The sequence below is a fragment of the Gnatocerus cornutus genome, unplaced genomic scaffold (genome assembly GCF_029298725.1).
Source record: "Gnatocerus cornutus isolate USDA-ARS CGAHR unplaced genomic scaffold, icGnaCorn1.1 ctg00000021.1, whole genome shotgun sequence".
NCBI lineage: Eukaryota > Metazoa > Arthropoda > Insecta > Coleoptera > Tenebrionidae > Gnatocerus > Gnatocerus cornutus.
In genome coordinates this window covers 5,306,639-5,331,694 of record NW_028275373.1, presented here as the reverse complement: position 1 = coordinate 5,331,694, position 25,056 = coordinate 5,306,639, and positions in this window count along the sequence as shown.

The window sequence follows — 25,056 nt, the reverse complement described above, 5'->3', positions numbered from 1 at the left end:
ATCTTGAATTCGCAAAGGAGAGCACGAAATCTACAAAATCATGACTTTTTACCAAGATTCAACGGCTGAATTGCAAGAAAACAGCAGAATTCTGCACGAAATCGTCAAAATTCTTAGAGAAAACCGCATATTTCGATGCAAAACGACGATTTCTCGCCGATTTTCGTTGTTTTCTGGCTTGAATTCGCAAAGAAGAGCACGAAATCTACAAAATCATCACTTTTTACCAAGATTCAACGGCTGAATTGCAAGAAAACAGCAGAATTCTGCACGAAATCATCAAAATTCTTAGAGAAAACCGCATATTTCGATGCAAAACGACGATTTCTCGCCGATTTTCGTTGTTTTCTGGCTTGAATTCGCAAAGAAGAGCACGAAATCTACAAAATCATCACTTTTTACCAAGATTCAACGGCTGAATTGCAAGAAAACAGCAGAATTCTGCACGAAATCATCAAAATTCTTAGAGAAAACCGCATATTTCGATGCAAAACGACGATTTCTCGCTGATTTTCGTTGTTTTCTATCTTGAATTCGCAAAGAAGAGCACGGAATCTACAAAATCATGACTTTTTACCAAGATTCAACGGCTGAATTGCAAGAAAACAGCAGAATTCTGCACGAAATCATCAAAATTCTTACAGAAAACCGCATATTTCGATGCAAAACGACGATTTCTCGCCGATTTTCGTTGTTTTCTGGCTTGAATTCACAAAGAAGAGCACGAAATCTACAAAATCATGACTTTTTACCAACATTCAACGGCTGAATTGCAAGAAAACAGCAGAATTCTGCACGAAATCATCAAAATTCTTACAGAAAACCGCATATTTCGATGCAAAACGACGATTTCTCGCCGATTTTCGTTGTTTTCTGGCTTGAATTCGCAAAGAAGAGCACGAAATCTACAAAATCATGACTTTTTACCAAGATTCAACGGCTGAATTGCACGAAAACAGCAGAACTCTGCACGAAATCATCAAAATTCTTAGAGAAAACTGCATATTTCGATGCAAAACAACGATTTCTCGCCGATTTTCGTTGTTTTCTATCTTGAATTCGCCAAGAAGAGCACGAAATCTAGAAAATCATAACTTTTTACCTAGATTCAACGGCTGAATTGCAAGAAAACAGCAGAATTCTGCACGAAATCATCAAAATTCTTAGAGAAAACCGCATATTTCGATGCAAAACGACGATTTCTCGCCGATTTTCGTTGTTTTCTATCTTGAATTTGCCAAGAAGAGCACGAAATCTACAAAATCATGACTTTTTACCTAGATTCAACGGCTGAATTGCAAGAAAACAGCAGAATTCTGCACGAAATCATCAAAATTCTTACAGAAAACCGCATATTTCGATGCAAAACGACGATTTCTCGCCGATTTTCGTTGTTTTCTGGCTTGAATTCGCAAAGAAGAGCACGAAATCTACAAAATCATGACTCTTTACCAAAATTCAACGGCTGAATTGCAAGAAAACAGCAGAATTCTGCACGAAATCGTCAAAATTTTTAGAGAAAACCGCATATTTCGATGCAAAACGACGATTTCTCGCCGATTTTCGTTGTTTTCTGGCTTGAATTTGCAAAGAAGAGCACGAAATCTACAAAATCATGATTTTTTACCAAGATTCAACGGCTGAATTGCAAGAAAACAGCAGAATTCTGCACGAAATCATCAAAATTCTTAGTGAAAATTGCATATTTCGATGCAAAACAACGATTTCTCGCCGATTTTCGTTGTTTTCTATCTTGAATTCGCCAAGAAGAGCACGAAATCTACAAAATCATGACTTTTTACCTAGATTCAACAGCTGAATTGCAAGAAAACAGCAGAATTCTGCACGAAATCATCAAAATTCTTACAGAACACCGCATATTTCGATGCAAAACGACGATTTCTCGCCGATTTTCGTTGTTTTCTGGCTTGAATTCGCAAAGAAGAGCACGAAATCTACAAAATCATGACTTTTTACCAAGATTCAACGGCTGAATTGCAAGAAAACAGCAGAATTCTGCACGAAATCATCAAAATTCTTACAGAAAACCGCATATTTCGATGCAAAACGACGATTTCTCGCCGATTTTTGTTGTTTTCTGGCTTGAATTCGCAAAGAAGAGCACGAAATCTACAAAATCATGACTATTTACCAAGATTCAACGGCTGAATTGCAAGAAAACAGCGGAATTCTGCACGAAATCATCAAAATTCTTAGAGAAAACTGCATATTTCGATGCAAAACAACGATTTCTCGCCGATTTTCGTTGTTTTCTATCTTGAATTCGCCAAGAAGAGCACGAAATCTACAAAATCATGACTTTTTACCTAGATTCAACGGCTGAATTGCAAGAAAACAGCAGAATTCTGCAAGAAATCATCAAAATTCTTACAGAAAACCGCATATTTCGATGCAAAACAACGATTTCTCGCCGATTTTCGTTGTTTTCTATCTTGAATTCGCCAAGAAGAGCACGAAATCTACAAAATCATGACTTTTTACCTAGATTCAACGGCTGAGTTGCAAGAAAACAGCAGAACTCTGCACGAAATCATCAAAATTCTTACAGAAAACCGCATATTTCGATGCAAAACGACGATTTCTCGCCGATTTTTGTTGTTTTCTGGCTTGAATTCGCAAAGAAGAGAACGAAATCTAGAAAATCATGACTTTTTACCAAGATTCAACGGCTGAATTGCAAGAAAACAGCAGAATTCTGCACGAAATCATCAAAATTCTTACAGAAAACCGCATATTTCGTTGCAAAACCACGATTTCTCGCCGATTTTCGTTGTTTTCTGGCATGAATTTGCAAAGAAGAGCACGAAATCTGCAAAATCATGACTTTTACCAAGATTCAACGGCTGAATTGCAAGAAAACAGCAGAATTCTGCACGAAATCATCAAAATTCTTAGAGAAAACCGCATATTTCGATGCAAAACGACGATTTCTCGCCGATTTTCGTTGTTTTCTGACTTGAATTCGCAAAGAAGAGCACGAAATCTACAAAATCATGACTTTTTACCAAGATTCAACGGCTGAATTGCAAGAAAACAGCAGAACTCTGCACGAAATTATCAAAATTCTTAGAGAAAACTGCATATTTCGATGCAAAACAACGATTTCTCGCCGATTTTCGTTGTTTTCTATCTTGAATTCGCCAAGAAGAGCACGAAATCTAGAAAATCATGACTTTTTACCTAGATTCAACGGCTGAATTGCAAGAAAACAGCAGAATTCTGCACGAAATCATCAAAATTCTTAGAGAAAACCGCATATTTCGATGCAAAACGACGATTTCTCGCCGATTTTCGTTGTTTTCTATCTTGAATTCGCCAAGAAGAGCACGAAATCTACAAAATCATGACTTTTTACCTAGATTCAACGGCTGAATTGCAAGAAAACAGCAGAATTCTGCACGAAATCATCAAAATTCTTACAGAAAACCACATATTTCGATGCAAAACGACGATTTCTCGCCGATTTTCGTTGTTTTCTGGCTTGAATTCGCAAAGAAGAGCACGAAATCTACAAAATCATGACTTTTTACCAAGATTCAACGGCTGAATTGCAAGAAAACAGCAGAATTCTGCACGAAATCGTCAAAATTTTTAGAGAAAACCGCATATTTCGATGCAAAACGACGATTTCTCGCCGATTTTCGTTGTTTTCTGGCTTGAATTTGCAAAGAAGAGCACGAAATCTACAAAATCATGACTTTTTACCAAGATTCAACGGCTGAATTGCAAGAAAACAGCAGAATTCTGCACGAAATCATCAAAATTTTTAGTGAAAATTGCATATTTCGATGCAAAACAACGATTTCTCGCCGATTTTCGTTGTTTTCTATCTTGAATTCGCCAAGAAGAGCACGAAATCTACAAAATCATGACTTTTTACCTAGATTCAACAGCTGAATTGCAAGAAAACAGCAGAATTCTGCACGAAATCATCAAAATTCTTACAGAACACCGCATATTTCGATGCAAAACGACGATTTCTCGCCGATTTTCGTTGTTTTCTGGCTTGAATTCGCAAAGAAGAGCACGAAATCAACAAAATCATGACTTTTTACCAAGATTCAACGGCTGAATTGCAAGAAAACAGCAGAACTCTGCACGAAATCATCAAAATTCTTAGAGAAAACTGCATATTTCGATGCAAAACAACGATTTCTCGCCGATTTTCGTTGTTTTCTATCTTGAATTCGCCAAGAAGAGCACGAAATCTAGAAAATCATGACTTTTTACCTAGATTCAACGGCTGAATTGCAAGAAAACAGCAGAATTCTGCACGAAATCATCAAAATTCTTAGAGAAAACCGCATATTTCGATGCAAAACGACGATTTCTCGCCGATTTTCGTTGTTTTCTATCTTGAATTCGCCAAGAAGAGCACGAAATCTACAAAATCATGACTTTTTACCTAGATTCAACGGCTGAATTGCAAGAAAACAGCAGAATTCTGCACGAAATCATCAAAATTCTTACAGAAAACCGCATATTTCGATGCAAAACGACGATTTCTCGCCGATTTTCGTTGTTTTCTGGCTTGAATTCGCAAAGAAGAGCACGAAATCTACAAAATCATGACTTTTTACCAAGATTCAACGGCTGAATTGCAAGAAAACAGCAGAATTCTGCACGAAATCGTCAAAATTTTTAGAGAAAACCGCATATTTCGATGCAAAACGACGATTTCTCGCCGATTTTCGTTGTTTTCTGGCTTGAACTTGCAAAGAAGAGCACGAAATCTACAAAATCATGACTTTTTACCAAGATTCAACGGCTGAATTGCAAGAAAACAGCAGAATTCTGCACGAAATCATCAAAATTTTTAGTGAAAATTGCATATTTCGATGCAAAACAACGATTTCTCGCCGATTTTCGTTGTTTTCTATCTTGAATTCGCCAAGAAGAGCACGAAATCTACAAAATCATGACTTTTTACCTAGATTCAACAGCTGAATTGCAAGAAAACAGCAGAATTCTGCACGAAATCATCAAAATTCTTACAGAAAACCGCATATTTCGATGCAAAACGACGATTTCTCGCCGATTTTTGTTGTTTTCTGGCTTGAATTCGCAAAGAAGAGCACGAAATCTACAAAATCATGACTATTTACCAAGATTCAACGGCTGAATTGCAAGAAAACAGCAGAATTCTGCACGAAATCATCAAAATTCTTACAGAAAACCGCATATTTCGATGCAAAACGACGATTTTTCGCCGATTTTTGTTGTTTTCTGGCTTGAATTCGCAAAGAAGAGCACGAAATCTACAAAATCATGACTATTTACCAAGATTCAACGGCTGAATTGCAAGAAAACAGCGGAATTCTGCACGAAATCATCAAAATTCTTAGAGAAAACTGCATATTTTGATGCAAAACAACGATTTCTCGCCGATTTTCGTTGTTTTCTATCTTGAATTCGCCAAGAGGAGCACGATATCTACAAAATCATGACTTTTTACCTAGATTCAACGGCTGAATTGCAAAAAAACAGCAGAATTCTGCAAGAAATCATCAAAATTCTTACAGAAAACCGCATATTTCGATGCAAAACAACGATTTCTCGCCGATTTTCGTTGTTTTCTATCTTGAATTCGCCAAGAAGAGCACGAAATCTACAAAATCATGACTGTTTACCTAGATTCAACGGCTGAATTGCAAGAAAACAGCAGAATTCTGCACGAAATCATCAAAATTCTTACAGAAAACCGCGTATTTCGATGCAAAACGACGATTTCTCGCCGATTTTTGTTGTTTTCTGGCTTGAATTCGCAAAGAAGAGAACGAAATCTAGAAAATCATGACTTTTTACCAAGATTCAACGGCTGAATTGCAAGAAAACAGCAGAATTCTGCACGAAATCATCAAAATTCTTACAGAAAACCGCATATTTCGTTGCAAAACCACGATTTCTCGCCGATTTTCGTTGTTTTCTGGCATAAATTTGCAAAGAAGAGCACGAAATCTGCAAAATCATGACTTTTTACCAAGATTCAACGGCTGAATTGCAAGAAAACAGCAGAATTCTGCACGAAATCATCAAAATTCTTAGAGAAAACCGCATATTTCGATGCAAAACGACGATTTCTCGCTGATTTTCGTTGTTTTCTATCTTGAATTCGCAAAGGAGAGCACGAAATCTACAAAATCATGACTTTTTACCAAGATTCAACGGCTGAATTGCATGAAAACAGCAGAATTCTGCACGAAATCGTCAAAATTCTTAGAGAAAACCGCATTTTTCGATGCAAAACGACGATTTCTCGCCGATTTTCGTTGTTTTCTGGCTTGAATTCGCAAAGAAGAGCACGAAATCTACAAAATCATCACTTTTTACCAAGATTCAACGGCTGAATTGTAAGAAAACAGCAGAATTCTGCACGAAATCATCAAAATTCTTAGAGAAAACCGCATATTTCGATGCAAAACGACGATTTCTCGCCGATTTTCGTTGTTTTCTGGCTTGAATTCACAAAGAAGAGCACGAAATCTACAAAATCATGACTTTTTACCAACATTCAACGGCTGAATTGCAAGAAAACAGCAGAATTCTGCACGAAATCATCAAAATTCTTACAGAAAACCGCATATTTCGATGCAAAACGACGATTTCTCGCCGATTTTCGTTGTTTTCTGGCTTGAATTCGCAAAGAAGAGCACGAAATCTACAAAATCATGACTTTTTACCAAGATTCAACGGCTGAATTGCAAGAAAACAGCAGAACTCTGCACGAAATCATCAAAATTCTTAGAGAAAACTGCATATTTCGATGCAAAACAACGATTTCTCGCCGATTTTCGTTGTTTTCTATCTTGAATTCGCCAAGAAGAGCACGAAATCTACAAAATCATGACTTTTTGCCTAGATTCAACGGCTGAATTGCAAGAAAACTTTTGCAATTCAGCCGTTGAATCTTGGTAAAAAGTGAAGATTTTGTAGATTTCGTGCACTTCTTTGCGAATTCAAGCCAGAAAACAACGAAAATCGGCGAGAAATCGTCGTTTTGCATCGAAATATGCGGTTTTCTCTAAGAATTTTGACGATTTCGTGCAGAATTCTGCTGTTTTCTTGCAATTCAGCCGTTGAATATTGGTAAAAAGTCATGATTTTGTTGATTTCGTGCTCTTCTTGGTGAATTCAAGATAGAAAACAACGAAAATCGGCGAGAAATCGTTGTTTTGCATCGAAATATGCAGTTTTCTCTAAGAATTTTGATGATTTCGTGCAGAATTCTGCTGTTTTCTTGCAATTCAGCCGTTGAATCTTGGTAAAAAGTCATGATTTTGTAGATTTCGTGCTCTTCTTTGCAAATTCAAGATAGAAAACAACGAAAATCAGCGAGAAATCGTCGTTTTGCATCGAAATATGCGGTTTTCTCTAAGAATTTTGATGATTTCGTGCAGAATTCTGCTGTTTTCTTGCAATTCAGCCGTTGAATCTTGGTAAAAAGCCATGATTGTGTAGATTTCGTGCTCTTCTTTGCGAATTCAAGCCAGAAAACAACGAAAATCGGCGAGAAAACGTCGTTTTGCATCGAAATATGCGGTTTTCTGTAAGAATTTTGATGATTTCGTGCAGAATTCTGCTGTTTTCTTGCAATTCAGCCGTTGAATCTAGGTAAAAAGTCATGATTTTATAGATTTTGTGCTCTTCTTGGCGAATTCAAGATAGAAAACAACGAAAATCGGCGAGAAATCGTTGTTTTGCATCGAAATATGCGGTTTTCTGTAAGAATTTTGATGATTTTGTGCAGAATTCTGCTGTTTTCTTGCAATTCAGCCGTTGAATCTAGGTAAAAAATCATGATTTTGTAGATTTCGTGCTCTTCTTGGTGAATTCAAGATAGAAAACAACGAAAATCGGCGAGAAATCGTTGTTTTGCATCGAAATATGCAGTTTTCTCTAAGAATTTTGATGATTTCGTGCAGAATTCTGCTGTTTTCTTGCAATTCAGCCGTTGAATCTTGGTGAAAAGTCATGATTTTGTAGATTTCGTGCTCTTCTTTGCGAATTCAAGATAGAAAACAACGAAAATCGGCGAGAAATCATCGTTTTGCATCGAAATATGCGGTTTTCTCTAAGAATTTTGATGATTTCGTGCAGAATTCTGCTGTTTTCTTGCAATTCAGCCGTTGAATCTTGGTAAAAAGTCATGATTTTGTAGATTTCGTGCTCTTCTTTGCGAATTCAAGCCAGAAAACAACGAAAATCGGCGAGAAATCGTCGTTTTGCATCGAAATATGCGGTTTTCTGTAAGAATTTTGATGATTTCGTGCAGAATTCTGCTGTTTTCTTGCAATTCAGCCGTTGAATCTTGGTAAAAAGTCATGATTTTGTAGATTTCGTGCTCTTCTTTGCGAATTCAAGCCAGAAAACCACGAAAATCGGCGAGAAATCGTCGTTTTGCATCGAAATATGCGGTTTTCTCTAAGAATTTTGATGATTTCGTGCAGAATTCTGCTGTTTTCTTGCAATTCAGCCGTTGAATCTTGGTAAAAAGTCATGATTTTGTAGATTTCGTGCTCTTCTTTGCAAATTCATGCCAGAAAACAACGAAAATCGGCGAGAAATCGTCGTTTTGCATCGAAATATGCGGTTTTCTGTAAGAATTTTGATGATTTCGTGCAGAATTCTGCTGTTTTCTTGCAATTCAGCCGTTGAATCTTGGTAAAAAGTCATGATTTTGTAGATTTCGTGCTCTTCTTTGCGAATTCAAGCGAGAAAACAACGAAAATCGGCGAGAAATCGTCGTTTTGCATCGAAATATGCGGTTTTCTGTAAGAATTTTGATGATTTCGTGCAGAATTCTGCTGTTTTCTTGCACAATTCAGCCGTTGAATCTAGGTAAAAAGCGATGATTTTGTAGATTTCGTGCTCTTCTTTGCGAATTCAAGCCAGAAAACAACGAAAATCGGCGAGAAATCGTCGTTTTGCATCGAAATATGCGGTTTTCTCTAAGAATTTTGACGATTTCGTGCAGAATTCTGCTGTTTACTTGCAATTCAGCCGTTGAATCTTGGTAAAAAGTCAGGATTTTGTAGATTTCGTGCTCTTCTTTGCGAATTCAAGATAGAAAAGAACGAAAATCGGCGAGAAATCGTTGTTTTGCATCGAAATATGCGGTTTTCTCTAAGAATTTTGATGATTTCGTGCAGAATTCTGCTGTTTTCTTGCAATTCAGCCGTTGAATCTTGGTAAAAAGTCATGATTTTGTAGATTTTGTGCTCTTCTTTGCGAATTCAAGATAGAAAACAACGAAAATCAGCGAGAAATCGTCGTTTTGCATCGAAATATGCGGTTTTCTCTAAGAATATTGATGATTTCGTGCAGAATTCTGCTGTTTTCTTGCAATTCAGCCGTTGAATCTAAGTAAAAAGTCATGATTTTGTAGATTTCGTGCTTTTTTTGGCAAATTCAAGATAGAAAACAACGAAAATCGGCGAGAAATCGTTGTTTTGCATCGAAATATGCAGTTTTCTCTAAGAATTTTGATGATTTCGTGCAGAATTCTGCTGTTTTCTTGCAATTCAGCCGTTGAATCTTGGTAAAAAGTCATGATTTTGTAGATTTCGTGCTCTTCTTTGCGAATTCAAGCCAGAAAACAACGAAAATCGGCGAGAAATAATCGTTTTGCATCGAAATATGCGGTTTTCTGTAAGAATTTTGATGATTTTGTGCAGAATTCTGCTGTTTTCTTGCAATTCAGCCGTTGAATCTTGGTAAAAAGTCATGATTTTGTAGATTTCGTGCTCTTCTTTGCGAATTCAAGCCAGAAAACAACGAAAATCGGCGAGAAATCGTCGTTTTGCATCGAAATATGCGGTTTTCTGTAAGAATTTTGATGATTTCGTGCAGAATTCTGCTGTTTTCTTGCAATTCAGCTGTTGAATCTTGTTAAAAAGTCATGATTTTGTAGATTTCGTGCTCTTCTTTGCGAATTCAAGCCAGAAAACAACGAAAATCGGCGAGAAATAATCGTTTTGCATCGAAATATGCGGTTTTCTGTAAGAATTTTGATGATTTCGTGCAGAATTCTGCTGTTTTCTTGCACAATTCAGCCGTTGAATCTAGGTAAAAAGTGATGATTTTGTAGATTTCGTGCTCTTCTTTGCGAATTCAAGCCAGAAAACAACGAAAATCGGCGAGAAATCGTCGTTTTGCATCGAAATATGCGGTTTTCTCTAAGAATTTTGACGATTTCGTGCAGAATTCTGCTGTTTACTTGCAATTCAGCCGTTGAATCTTGGTAAAAAGTCAGGATTTTGTAGATTTCGTGCTCTTCTTTGCGAATTCAAGATAGAAAAGAACGAAAATCGGCGATAAATCGTTGTTTTGCATCGAAATATGCGGTTTTCTCTAAGAATTTTGATGATTTCGTGCAGAATTCTGCTGTTTTCTTGCAATTCAGCCGTTGAATCTTGGTAAAAAGTCATGATTTTGTAGATTTTGTGCTCTTCTTTGCGAATTCAAGATAGAAAACAACGAAAATCAGCGAGAAATCGTCGTTTTGCATCGAAATATGCGGTTTTCTCTAAGAATATTGATGATTTCGTGCAGAATTCTGCTGTTTTCTTGCAATTCAGCCGTTGAATCTAAGTAAAAAGTCAATGTTTTGTAGATTTCGTGCTCTTTTTGGCAAATTCAAGATAGAAATCAACGAAAATCGGCGAGAAATCGTTGTTTTGCATCGAAATATGCAGTTTTCTCTAAGAATTTTGATGATTTCGTGCAGAATTCTGCTGTTTTCTTGCAATTCAGCCGTTGAGCACATTGAAATTCTTACAGAAAACCGCATATTTCGATGCAAAACGACGATTTCTCGCCGATTTTCGTTGTTTTCTGGCTTGAATTTGCAAAGAAGAGCACGAAATCTACAAAATCATGACTTTTTACCAAGATTCAACGGCTGAATTGCAAGAAAACAGCAGAATTCTGCAGGAAATCATCAAAATTCTTACAGAAAACCGCATATTTCGATGCAAAACGACGATTTCTCGCCGATTTTCGTTGTTTTCTGGCATGAATTTGCAAAGAAGAGCACGAAATCTACAAAATCATGACTTTTTACGAAGATTCAACGGCTGAATTGCAAGAAAACAGCAGAATTCTGCACGAAATCATCAAAATTCTTACAGAAAACCGCATATTTTGATGCAAAACGATGATTTCTCGCCGATTTTCGTTGTTTTCTGGCTTGAATTCGCAAAGAAGAGCACGAAATCTACAAAATCATGACTTTTTACCAAGATTCAACGGCTGAATTGCAAGTAAACAGCAGAATTCTGCACGAAATCATCAAAATTCTTAGAGAAAACCGCATATTTCGACGCAAAACGACGATTTCTCGCCGATTTTCGTTGTTTTCTGGCTTGAATTCGCAAAGAAGAGCACGAAATCTACAAAATCATCACTTTTTACCAAGATTCAACGGCTGAATTGCAAGAAAACAGCAGAATTCTGCACGAAATCATCAAAATTCTTAGAGAAAACCGCATATTTCGATGCAAAACGACGATTTCTCGCCGATTTTCGTTGTTTTCTGGCTTGAATTCGCAAAGAAGAGCACGAAATCTACAAAATCATCACTTTTTACCAAGATTCAACAGCTGAATTGCAAGAAAACAGAAGAATTCTGCACGAAATTATCAAAATTCTTAGAGAAAACCGCATATTTTGATGCAAAACGACGATTTCTCGCTGATTTTCGTTGTTTTCTATCTTGAATTCGCAAAGAAGAGCACGGAATCTACAAAACCGTGACCTTTTACCAAGATTCAACGGCTGAATTGCAAGAAAACAGCAGAATTCTGCACGAAATCATCAAAATTCTTAACGAAAACCGCATATTTTGATGCAAAACGACGATTTCTCGCCGATTTTCGTTGTTTTCTGGCTTGAATTCGCAAAGAAGAGCACGAAATCTACAAAATCATGACTTTTTACCAAGATTCAACGGCTGAATTGCAAGAAAACAGCAGAATTCTGCACGAAATCATCAAAATTCTTACAGAAAACCGCATTTTTCGATGCAAAACGACGATTTCTCGCCGATTTTCGTTGTTTTCTGGCTTGAATTCGCAAAGAAGAGCACGAAATCTACAAAATCATGACTTTTTACCAAGATTCAACGGCTGAATTGCAAGAAAACAGCAGAATTCTGCACGAAATCATCAAAATTCTTACAGAAAACCGCATATTTCGATGCAAAACAACGATTTCTCGCCGATTTTCGTTGTTTTCTGGCTTGAATTCGCAAAGAAGAGCACGAAATCTACAAAATCATCACTTTTTACCAAGATTCTACGGCTGAATTGCAAGAAAACAGCAGAATTCTGCACGAAATCATCAAAATTCTTTGAGAAAACCGCATATTTCGATGCAAAACGACGATTTCTCGCCGATTTTCGTTGTTTTCTATCTTGAATTCGCCAAGAAGAGCACGAAATCTACAAAATCATGACTTTTTACCTAGATTCAACGGCTGAATTGCAAGAAAACTGCAGAATTCTGCACGAAATCATCAAAATTCTTACAGAAAACCGCATATTTCGATGCAAAACGACGACTTCTCGCCGATTTTCGTTGTTTTCTGGCTTGAATTTGCAAAGAAGAGCACGAAATCTACAAAATCATGACTTTTTACTAAGATTCAACGGCTGAATTGCAAGAAAACAGCAGAACTCTGCACGAAATCATCAAAATTCTTACAGAAAACCGCATATTTCGATGCAAAACGACGATTTCTCGCCGATTTTCGTTGTTTTCTGGCATGAATTTGCAAAGAAGAGCACGAAATCTACAAAATCATGACTTTTTACCAAGATTCAACGGCTGAATTGCAAGAAAACAGCAGAATTCTGCACGAAATCATCAAAATTCTTACAGAAAACCGCATATTTCGATGCAAAACGACGATTTCTCGCCGATTTTCGTTGTTTTCTGGCTTGAATTCGCAAAGAAGAGCACGAAATCTACAAAATCATGACTTTTTACCAAGATTCAACGGCTGAATTGCAAGAAAACAGCAGAATTCTGCACGAAATCCTCAAAATTCTTACAGAAAACCGCATATTTCGATGCAAAACAACGATTTCTCGCCGATTTTCGTTGTTTTCTGGCTTGAATTCGCAAAGAAGAGCACAAAATCTACAAAATCATCACTTTTTACCAAGATTCTACGGCTGAATTGCAAGAAAACAGCAGAATTCTGCACGAAATCATCAAAATTCTTACAGAAAACCGCATATTTCGATGCAAAACGACGATTTCTCGCCGATTTTCGTTGTTTTCTGGCTTGAATTCGCAAAGAAGAGCACGAAATCTACAAAATCATGACTTTTTACCAAGATTCAACGGCTGAATTGCAAGAAAACAGCAGAATTCTGCACGAAATCATCAAAATTCTTAGAGAAAACTGCATATTTCGATGCAAAACAACGATTTCTCGCCGATTTTCGTTGTTTTCTATCTTGAATTCGCCAAGAAGAGCACGAAATCTACAAAATCAAGACTTTTTACCTAGATTCAACGGCTGAATTGCAAGAAAACAGCAGAATTCTGCACGAAATCATCAAAATTCTTACAGAAAACCGCATATTTCGATGCAAAACGACGATTTCTCGCCGATTTTCGTTGTTTTCTGGCTTGAATTTGCAAAGAAGAGCACGAAATCTACAAAATCATGACTTTTTACAAAGATTCAACGGCTGAATTGCAAGAAAACAGCAGAATTCTGCACGAAATCATCAAAATTCTTACAGAAAACCGCATATTTCGATGCAAAACGACGATTTCTCGCCGATTTTCGTTGTTTTCTGGCATGAATTTGCAAAGAAGAGCACGAAATCTACAAAATCATGACTTTTTACCAAGATTCAACGGCTGAATTGCAAGAAAACAGCAGAATTCTGCACGAAATCATCAAAATTCTTAGAGAAAACCGCATATTTCGATGCAAAACGACGTTTTCTCGCTGATTTTCGTTGTTTTCTATCTTGAATTCGCAAAGAAGAGCACGAAATCTACAAAATTATGACTTTTTACCAAGATTCAACGGCTGAATTGCAAGAAAACAGCAGAATTCTGCACAAAATCATCAAAATTCTTAGAGAAAACTGCATATTTCGATGCAAAACAACGATTTCTCGCCGATTTTCGTTGTTTTCTATCTTGAATTCGCCAAGAAGAGCACGAAATCTACAAAATCATGACTTTTTACCTAGATTCAACGGCTGAATTGCAAGAAAACAGCAGAATTCTGCACGAAATCATCAAAATTCTTACAGAAAACCGCATATTTCGATGCAAAACAACGATTTCTCGCCGATTTTCGTTGTTTTCTGGCTTGAATTCGCAAAGAAGAGCACGAAATCTACAAAATCATGACTTTTTACCAAGATTCAACGGCTGAATTGCAAGAAAACAGCAGAATTCTGCACGAAATCATCAAAATTCTTAGAGAAAACCGCATATTTCGATGCAAAACGACGTTTTCTCGCTGATTTTCGTTGTTTTCTATCTTGAATTCGCAAAGAAGAGCACGAAATCTACAAAATCATGACTTTTTACCAAGATTCAACGGCTGAATTGCAAGAAAACAGCAGAATTCTGCACAAAATCATCAAAATTCTTAGAGAAAACTGCATATTTCGATGCAAAACAACGATTTCTCGCCGATTTTCGTTGTTTTCTGGCTTGAATTCGCAAAGAAGAGCACGAAATCTACAAAATCATCACTTTTTACCAAGATTCTACGGCTGAATTGCAAGAAAACAGCAGAATTCTGCACGAAATCATCAAAATTCTTACAGAAAACCGCATATTTCGATGCAAAACAACGATTTCTCGCCGATTTTCGTTGTTTTCTGGCTTGAATTCGCAAAGAAGAGCACGAAATCTACAAAATCATGACTTTTTACCAAGATTCAACGGCTGAATTGCAAGAAAACAGCTGAATTCTGCACGAAATCGTCAAAGTTCTAAGAGAAAACCGCATATTTCGATGCAAAACGACGATTTCTTGCCGATTTTCGTTGTTTTCTGGCTTGAATTCGCAAAGAAGAGCACGAAATCTACAAAATCATCACTTTTTACCAAGATTCAACGGCTGAATTGCAAGAAAACAGCAGAATTCTGCACGAAATCATCAAAATTCTTAGAGAAAACCGCATATTTCGATGCAAAACGACGATTTCTCGCCGATTTTCGTTGTTTTCTGGCTTGAATTCGCAAAGAAGAGCACGAAATCTACAAAATCATCACTTTTTACCAAGATTCAACGGCTGAATTGCAAGAAAACAGCAGAATTCTGCACGAAATCATCAAAATTCTTAGAGAAAACCGCATATTTCGATGCAAAACGACGATTTCTCGCTGATTTTCGTTGTTTTCTATCTTGAATTCGCAAAGAAGAGCACGGAATCTACAAAATCATGACTTTTTACAAAGATTCAACAGCTGAATTGCAAGAAAACAGCAGAATTGTGCACGAAATCATCAAAATTCTTACAGAAAACCGCATATTTCGATGCAAAACGACGATTTCTCGCCGATTTTCGTTGTTTTCTATCTTGAATTCGCCAAGAAGAGCACGAAATCTACAAAATCATGACTTTTTACCTAGATTCAACAGCTGAATTGCAAGAAAACAGCAGAATTCTGCACGAAATCGTCAAAATTCTTAGAGAAAACCGCATATTTCGATGCAAAACGACGATTTCTCGCCGATTTTCGTTGTTCTCTGGCTTGAATTCGCAAAGAAGAGCACGAAATCTACAAAATTATCACGTTTTACCAAGATTCAACGGCTGAATTGCAAGAAAACAGCAGAATTCTGCACGAAATCATCAAAATTCTTAGAAAAAACCGCATATTTCGATGCAAAACGACGATTTCTCGCCGATTTTCGTTGTTTTCTGGCTTGAATTCGCAAAGAAGAGCACGAAATCTACAAAATCATGACTTTTTACCAAGATTCAACGGCTGAATTGCAAGAAAACAGCAGAATTCTGCACGAAATCATCAAAATTCTCACAGAAAACCGCATATTTCGATGCAAAACGACGATTTCTCGCCGATTTTCGTTGTTTTCTGGCTTGAATTCGCAAAGAAGAGCACGAAATCTACAAAATCATGACTTTTTACCAAGATTCAACGGCTGAATTGCAAGAAAACAGCAGAATTCTGCACGAAATCATCAAAATTCTTAGAGAAAACCGCATATTTCGATGCAAAACGACGATTTCTCGCTGATTTTCGTTGTTTTCTATCTTGAATTCGCAAAGAAGAGCACGAAATCTACAAAATCATGACTTTTTACCAAGATTCAACGGCTGAATTGCAAGAAAACAGCAGAATTCTGCACGAAATCGTCAAAATTCTTAGAGAAAACCGCATATTTCGATGCCAAACGACGATTTCTTGCCGATTTTCGTTGTTTTCTGGCTTGAATTCGCAAAGAAGAGCACGAAATCTACAAAATCATCACTCTTTACCAAGATTCAACGACTGAATTGCAAGAAAACAGCAGAATTCTGCACGAAATCATCAAAATTCTTAGAGAAAACCGCATATTTCGATGCAAAACGACGATTTCTCGACGATTTTCGTTGTTTTCTGGCTTGAATTCGCAAAGAAGAGCACGAAATCTACAAAATCATCACTTTTTACCAAGATTCAACGGCTGAATTGCAAGAAAACAGCAGAATTCTGCACGAAATCATCAAAATTCTTAGAGAAAACCGCATATTTCGATGCAAAACGACGATTTCTCGCTGATTTTCGTTGTTTTCTATCTTGAATTCGCAAAGAAGAGCACGGAATCTACAAAATCATGACTTTTTACCAAGATTCAACGGCTGAATTGCAAGAAAACAGCAGAATTCTGCACGAAATCATCAAAATTCTTACAGAAAACCGCATATTTCGATGCAAAACGACGATTTCTCGCCGATTTTCGTTGTTTTCTGGCTTGAATTCGCAAAGAAGAGCACGAAATCTACAAAATCATGACTTTTTACCAAGATTCAACGGCTGAATTGCAAGAAAACAGCAGAACTCTGCACGAAATTATCAAAATTCTTAGAGAAAACTGCATATTTCGATGCAAAACAACGATTTCTCGCCGATTTTCGTTGTTTTCTATCTTGAATTCGCCAAGAAGAGCACGAAATCTACAAAATCATGAGTTTTTACCTAGATTCAACAGCTGAATTGCAAGAAAACAGCAGAATTCTGCACGAAATCGTCAAAATTCTTAGAGAAAACCGCATATTTCGATGCAAAACGACGATTTCTCGCCGATTTTCGTTGTTTTCTGTCTTGAATTCGCAAAGAAGAGCACGAAATCTACAAAATTATCACTTTTTACCAAGATTCAACGGCTGAATTGCAAGAAAACAACAGAATTCTGCACGAAATCATCAAAATTCTTAGAGAAAACCGCATATTTCGATGCAAAACGACGATTTCTCGCCGATTTTCGTGGTTTTCTGGCTTGAATTCGCAAAGAGGAGCACGAAATCTACAAAATCATGACTTTTTACCAAGATTCAACGGCTGAATTGCAAGAAAACAGCAGAATTCTGCACGAAATCATCAAAATTCTTACAGAAAACCGCATATTTCGATGCAAAACAACGATTTCTCGCCGATTTTCGTTGTTTTCTGGCTTGAATTCGCAAAGAAGAGCACGAAATCTACAAAATCATTACTTTTTACCAAGATTCTACGGCTGAATTGCAAGAAAACAGCAGAATTCTGCACGAAATCATCAAAATTCTTACAGAAAACCGCATATTTCGATGCAAAACAACGATTTCTCGCCGATTTTCGTTGTTTTCTGGCTTGAATTCGCAAAGAAGAGCACGAAATCTACAAAATCATTACTTTTTACCAAGATTCTACGGCTGAATTGCAAGAAAACAGCAGAATTCTGCACGAAATCATCAAAATTCTTTGAGAAAACCGCATATTTCGATGCAAAACGACGATTTCTCGCCGATTTTCGTTGTTTTCTATCTTGAATTCGCCAAGAAGAGCACGAAATCTACAAAATCATGACTTTTTACCTAGATTCAACGGCTGAATTGCAAGAAAACTGCAGAATTCTGCACGAAATCATCAAAATTCTTACAGAAAACCGCATATTTCGATGCAAAACGACGACTTCTCGCCGATTTTCGTTGTTTTCTGGCTTGAATTTGCAAAGAAGAGCACGAAATCTACAAAATCATGACTTTTTACTAAGATTCAACGGCTGAATTGCAAGAAAACAGCAGAACTCTGCACGAAATCATCAAAATTCTTACAGAAAACCGCATATTTCGATGCAAAACGACGATTTCTCGCCGATTTTCGTTGTTTTCTGGCATGAATTTGCAAAGAAGAGCACGAAATCTACAAAATCATGACTTTTTACCAAGATTCAACGGCTGAATTGCAAGAAAACAGCAGAATTCTGCACGAAATCATCAAAATTCTTACAGAAAACCGCATATTTCGATGCAAAACGACGATTTCTCGCCGATTTTCGTTGTTTTCTGGCTTGAATTCGCAAAGAAGAGCACGAAATCTACAAAATCATGACTTTTTACCAAGATTCAACGGCTGAATTGCAAGAAAACAGCAGAATTCTGCACGAAATCCTCAAAATTCTTACAGAAAACCGCATATTTCGATGCAAAACAACGATTTCTCGCCGATTTTCGTTGTTTTCTGGCTTGAATTCGCAAAGAAGAGCACAAAATCTACAAAATCATCACTTTTTACCAAGATTCTACGGCTGAATTGCAAGAAAACAGCAGAATTCTGCACGAAATCATCAAAATTCTTACAGAAAACCGCATATTTCGATGCAAAACGACGATTTCTCGCCGATTTTCGTTGTTTTCTGGCTTGAATTCGCAAAGAAGAGCACGAAATCTACAAAATCATGACTTTTTACCAAGATTCAACGGCTGAATTGCAAGAAAACAGCAGAATTCTGCACGAAATCATCAAAATTCTTAGAGAAAACTGCATATTTCGATGCAAAACAACGATTTCTCGCCGATTTTCGTTGTTTTCTATCTTGAATTCGCCAAGAAGAGCACGAAATCTACAAAATCAAGACTTTTTACCTAGATTCAACGGCTGAATTGCAAGAAAACAGCAGAATTCTGCACGAAATCATCAAAATTCTTACAGAAAACCGCATATTTCGATGCAAAACGACGATTTCTCGCCGATTTTCGTTGTTTTCTGGCTTGAATTTGCAAAGAAGAGCACGAAATCTACAAAATCATGACTTTTTACAAAGATTCAACGGCTGAATTGCAAGAAAACAGCAGAATTCTGCACGAAATCATCAAAATTCTTACAGAAAACCGCATATTTCGATGCAAAACGACGATTTCTCGCCGATTTTCGTTGTTTTCTGGCATGAATTTGCAAAGAAGAGCACGAAATCTACAAAATCATGACTTTTTACCAAGATTCAACGGCTGAATTGCAAGAAAACAGCAGAATTCTGCACGAAATCATCAAAATTCTTAGAGAAAACCGCATATTTCGATGCAAAACGACGTTTTCTCGCTGATTTTCGTTGTTTTCTATCTTGAATTCGCAAAGAAGAGCACGAAATCTACAAAATCATGACTTTTTACCAAGATTCAACGGCTGAATTGCAAGAAAACAGCAGAATTCTGCACAAAATCATCAAAATTCTTAGAGAAAACTGCATATTTCGATGCAAAACAACGATTTCTCGCCGATTTTCGTTGTTTTCTATCTTGAATTCGCCAAGAAGAGCACGAAATCTACAAAATCATGACTTTTTACCTAGATTCAACGGCTGAATTGCAAGAAAACAGCAGAATTCTGCACGAAATCATCAAAATTCTTACAGAAAACCGCATATTTCGATGCAAAACAACGATTTCTCGCCGATTTTCGTTGTTTTCTGGCTTGAATTCGCAAAGAAGAGCACGAAATCTACAAAATCATGACTTTTTACCAAGATTCAACGGCTGAATTGCAAGAAAACAGCAGAATTCTGCACGAAATCATCAAAATTCTTAGAGAAAACCGCATATTTCGATGCAAAACGACGTTTTCTCGCTGATTTTCGTTGTTTTCTATCTTGAATTCGCAAAGAAGAGCACGAAATCTACAAAATCATGACTTTTTACCAAGATTCAACGGCTGAATTGCAAGAAAACAGCAGAATTCTGCACAAAATCATCAAAATTCTTAGAGAAAACTGCATATTTCGATGCAAAACAACGATTTCTCGCCGATTTTCGTTGATTTTGATGATTTTGTGCAGAATTCTGCTGTTTTCTTGCAATTCAGCCGTTGAATCTTGGTAAAAAGTCATGATTTTGTAGATTTCGTGCTCTTCTTTGCGAATTCAAGATAGAAAACAACGAAAATCAGCGAGGAAAACGTCGTTTTGCATCGAAATATCCGGTTTTCTCTAAGAATTTTGATGATTTCGTGCAGAATTCTGCTGTTTTCTTGCAATTCAGCCGTTGAATCTTGGTAAAAAGTCATGATTTTGTAGATTTCGTGCTCTTCTTTGCAAATTCATGCCAGAAAACAACGAAAATCGGCGAGAAATCGTCGTTTTGCATCGAAATATGCGGTTTTCTGTAAGAATTTTGATGATTTCGTGCAGAATTCTGCTGTTTTCTTGCAATTCAGCCGTTGAATCTTTGTAAAAAGTCATGATTTTGTAGATTTCGTGCTCTTCTTTGCAAATTCAAGCCAGAAAACAACGAAAATCGGCGAGAAATCGTCGTTTTGCATCGAAATATGCGGTTTTCTGTAAGAATTTTGATGATTTCGTGCAGAATTCTGCTGTTTTCTTGCAATTCAGCCGTTGAATCTAGGTAAAAAGTCTTGATTTTGTAGATTTCGTGCTCTTCTTGGCGAATTCAAGATAGAAAACAACGAAAATCGGCGAGAAATCGTTGTTTTGCATCGAAATATGCAGTTTTCTCTAAGAATTTTGATGATTTCGTGCAGAATTCTGCTGTTTTCTTGCAATTCAGCCGTTGAATCTTGGTAAAAAGTCATGATTTTGTAGATTTCGTGCTCTTCTTTGCGAATTCAAGCCAGAAAACAACGAAAATCGGCGAGAAATCGTCGTTTTGCATCGAAATATGCGGTTTTCTGTAAGAATTTTGATGATTTCGTGCAGAATTCTGCTGTTTTCTTGCAATTCAGCCGTAGAATCTTGGTAAAAATTGATGATTTTGTAGATTTTGTGCTCTTCTTTGCGAATTCAAGCCAGAAAACAACGAAAATCGGCGAGAAATCGTCGTTTTGCATCGAAATATGCGGTTTTCTGTAAGAATTTTGAGGATTTCGTGCAGAATTCTGCTGTTTTCTTGCAATTCAGCCGTTGAATCTTGGTAAAAAGTCATGATTTTGTAGATTTCGTGCTCTTCTTTGCGAATTCAAGCCAGAAAACAACGAAAATCGGCGAGAAATCGTCGTTTTGCATCGAAATATGCGGTTTTCTGTAAGAATTTTGATGATTTCGTGCAGAATTCTGCTGTTTTCTTGCAATTCAGCCGTTGAATCTTGGTAAAAAGTCATGATTTTGTAGATTTCGTGCTCTTCTTTGCAAATTCATGCCAGAAAACAACGAAAATCGGCGAGAAATCGTCGTTTTGCATCGAAATATGCGGTTTTCTGTAAGAATTTTGATGATTTCGTGCAGAGTTCTGCTGTTTTCTTGCAATTCAGCCGTTGAATCTTAGTAAAAAGTCATGATTTTGTAGATTTCGTGCTCTTCTTTGCAAATTCAAGCCAGAAAACACCGAAAATCGGCGAGAAGTCGTCGTTTTGCATCGAAATATGCGGTTTTCTGTAAGAATTTTGATGATTTCGTGCAGAATTCTGCAGTTTTCTTGCAATTCAGCCGTTGAATCTAGGTAAAAAGTCATGATTTTGTAGATTTCGTGCTCTTCTTGGCGAATTCAAGATAGAAAACAACGAAAATCGGCGAGAAATCGTCGTTTTGCATCGAAATATGCGGTTTTCTCAAAGAATTTTGATGATTTCGTGCAGAATTCTGCTGTTTTCTTGCAATTCAGCCGTAGAATCTTGGTAAAAAGTAATGATTTTGTAGATTTCGTGCTCTTCTTTGCGAATTCAAGCCAGAAAACAACGAAAATCGGCGAGAAATCGTTGTTTTGCATCGAAATATGCGGTTTTCTGTAAGAATTTTGATGATTTCGTGCAGAATTCTGCTGTTTTCTTGCAATTCAGCCGTTGAATCTTGGTAAAAAGTCATGATTTTGTAGATTTCGTGCTCTTCTTTGCGAATTCAAGCCAGAAAACAACGAAAATCGGCGAGAAATCGTCGTTTTGCATCGAAAAATGCGGTTTTCTGTAAGAATTTTGATGATTTCGTGCAGAATTCTGCTGTTTTCTTGCAATTCAGCCGTTGAATCTTGGTAAAAAGTCATGATTTTGTAGATTTCGTGCTCCTCTTTGCGAATTCAAGCCAGAAAACCACGAAAATCGGCGAGAAATCGTCGTTTTGCATCGAAATATGCGGTTTTCTCTAAGAATTTTGATGATTTCGTGCAGAATTCTGTTGTTTTCTTGCAATTCAGCCGTTGAATCTTGGTAAAAAGTGATAATTTTGTAGATTTCGTGCTCTTCTTTGCGAATTCAAGCCAGAAAACAACGAAAATCGGCGAGAAATCGTCGTTTTGCATCGAAATATGCGGTTTTCTCTAAGAATTTTGACGATTTCGTGCAGAATTCTGCTGTTTTCTTGCAATTCAGCTGTTGAATCTAGGTAAAAACTCATGATTTTGTAGATTTCGTGCTCTTCTTGGCGAATTCAAGATAGAAAACAACGAAAATCGGCGAGAAATCGTTGTTTTGCATCGAAATATGCAGTTTTCTCTAAGAATTTTGATAATTTCGTGCAGAGTTCTGCTGTTTTCTTGCAATTCAGCCGTTGAATCTTGGTAAAAAGTCATGATTTTGTAGATTTCGTGCTCTTCTTTGCGAATTCAAGCCAGAAAACAACGAAAATCGGCGAGAAATCGTCGTTTTGCATCGAAATATGCGGTTTTCTGTAAGAATTTTGATGATTTCGTGCAGAATTCTGCTGTTTTCTTGCAATTCAGCCGTTGAATCTTGGTAAAAAGTCATGATTTTGTAGATTCCGTGCTCTTCTTTGCGAATTCAAGATAGAAAACAACGAAAATCAGCGAGAAATCGTCGTTTTGCATCGAAATATGCGGTTTTCTCTAAGAATTTTGATGATTTCGTGCAGAATTCTGCTGTTTTCTTGCAATTCAGCCGTTGAATCTTGGTAAAAAGTGATGATTTTGTAGATTTCGTGCTCTTCTTTGCGAATTCAAGCCAGAAAACAACGAAAATCGTCGAGAAATCGTCGTTTTGCATCGAAATATGCGGTTTTCTCTAAGAATTTTGATGATTTCGTGCAGAATTCTGCTGTTTTCTTGCAATTCAGTCGTTGAATCTTGGTAAAGAGTGATGATTTTGTAGATTTCGTGCTCTTCTTTGCGAATTCAAGCCAGAAAACAACGAAAATCGGCAAGAAATCGTCGTTTGGCATCGAAATATGCGGTTTTCTCTAAGAATTTTGACGATTTCGTGCAGAATTCTGCTGTTTTCTTGCAATTCAGCCGTTGAATCTTGGTAAAAAGTCATGATTTTGTAGATTTCGTGCTCTTCTTTGCGAATTCAAGATAGAAAACAACGAAAATCAGCGAGAAATCGTCGTTTTGCATCGAAATATGCGGTTTTCTCTAAGAATTTTGATGATTTCGTGCAGAATTCTGCTGTTTTCTTGCAATTCAGCCGTTGAATCTTGGTAAAAAGTCATGATTTTGTAGATTTCGTGCTCTTCTTTGCGAATTCAAGCCAGAAAACAACGAAAATCGGCGAGAAATCGTCGTTTTGCATCGAAATATGCGGTTTTCTGTAAGAATTTTGATGATTTCGTGCAGAATTCTGCTGTTTTCTTGCAATTCAGCCGTTGAATCTTGGTAAAAAGTCATGATTTTGTAGATTTCGTGCTCTTCTTTGCGAATTCAAGCCAGAAAACAACGAAAATCGGCGAGAAATCGTCGTTTTGCATCGAAATATGCGGTTTTTTCTAAGAATTTTGATGATTTCGTGCAGAATTCTGCTGTTTTCTTGCAATTCAGCCGTTGAATCTTGGTAAAACGTGATAATTTTGTAGATTTTGTGCTCTTCTTTGCGAATTCAAGCCAGAGAACAACGAAAATCGGCGAGAAATCGTCGTTTTGCATCGAAATATGCGGTTTTCTCTAAGAATTTTGACGATTTCGTGCAGAATTCTGCTGTTTTCTTGCAATTCAGCTGTTGAATCTAGGTAAAAAGTCATGATTTTGTAGATTTCGTGCTCTTCTTGGCGAATTCAAGATAGAAAACAACGAAAATCGGCGAGAAATCGTCGTTTTGCATCGAAATATGCGGTTTTCTGTAAGAATTTTGATGATTTCGTGCACAATTCTGCTGTTTTCTTGCAATTCAGCTGTTGAATCTTTGTAAAAAGTCATGATTTTGTAGATTCCGTGCTCTTCTTTGCGAATTCAAGATAGAAAACAACGAAAATCAGCGAGAAATCGTCGTTTTGCATCGAAATATGCGGTTTTCTCTAAGAATTTTGATGATTTCGTGCAGAATTCTGCTGTTTTCTTGCAATTCAGCCGTTGAATCTTGGTAAAAAGTGATGATTTTGTAGATTTCGTGCTCTTCTTTGCGAATTCAAGCCAGAAAACAACGAAAATCGGCGAGAAATCGTCGTTTTGCATCGAAATATGCGGTTTTCTCTAAGAATTTTGATGATTTCGTGCAGAATTCTGCTGTTTTCTTGCAATTCAGCCGTTGAATCTTGGTAAAAAGTGATGATTTTGTAGATTTCGTGCTCTTCTTTGCGAATTCAAGCCAGAAAACAACGAAAATCGGCAAGAAATCGTCGTTTTGCATCGAAATATGCGGTTTTCTCTTAGAACTTTGACGATTTCGTGCAGAATTCAGCTG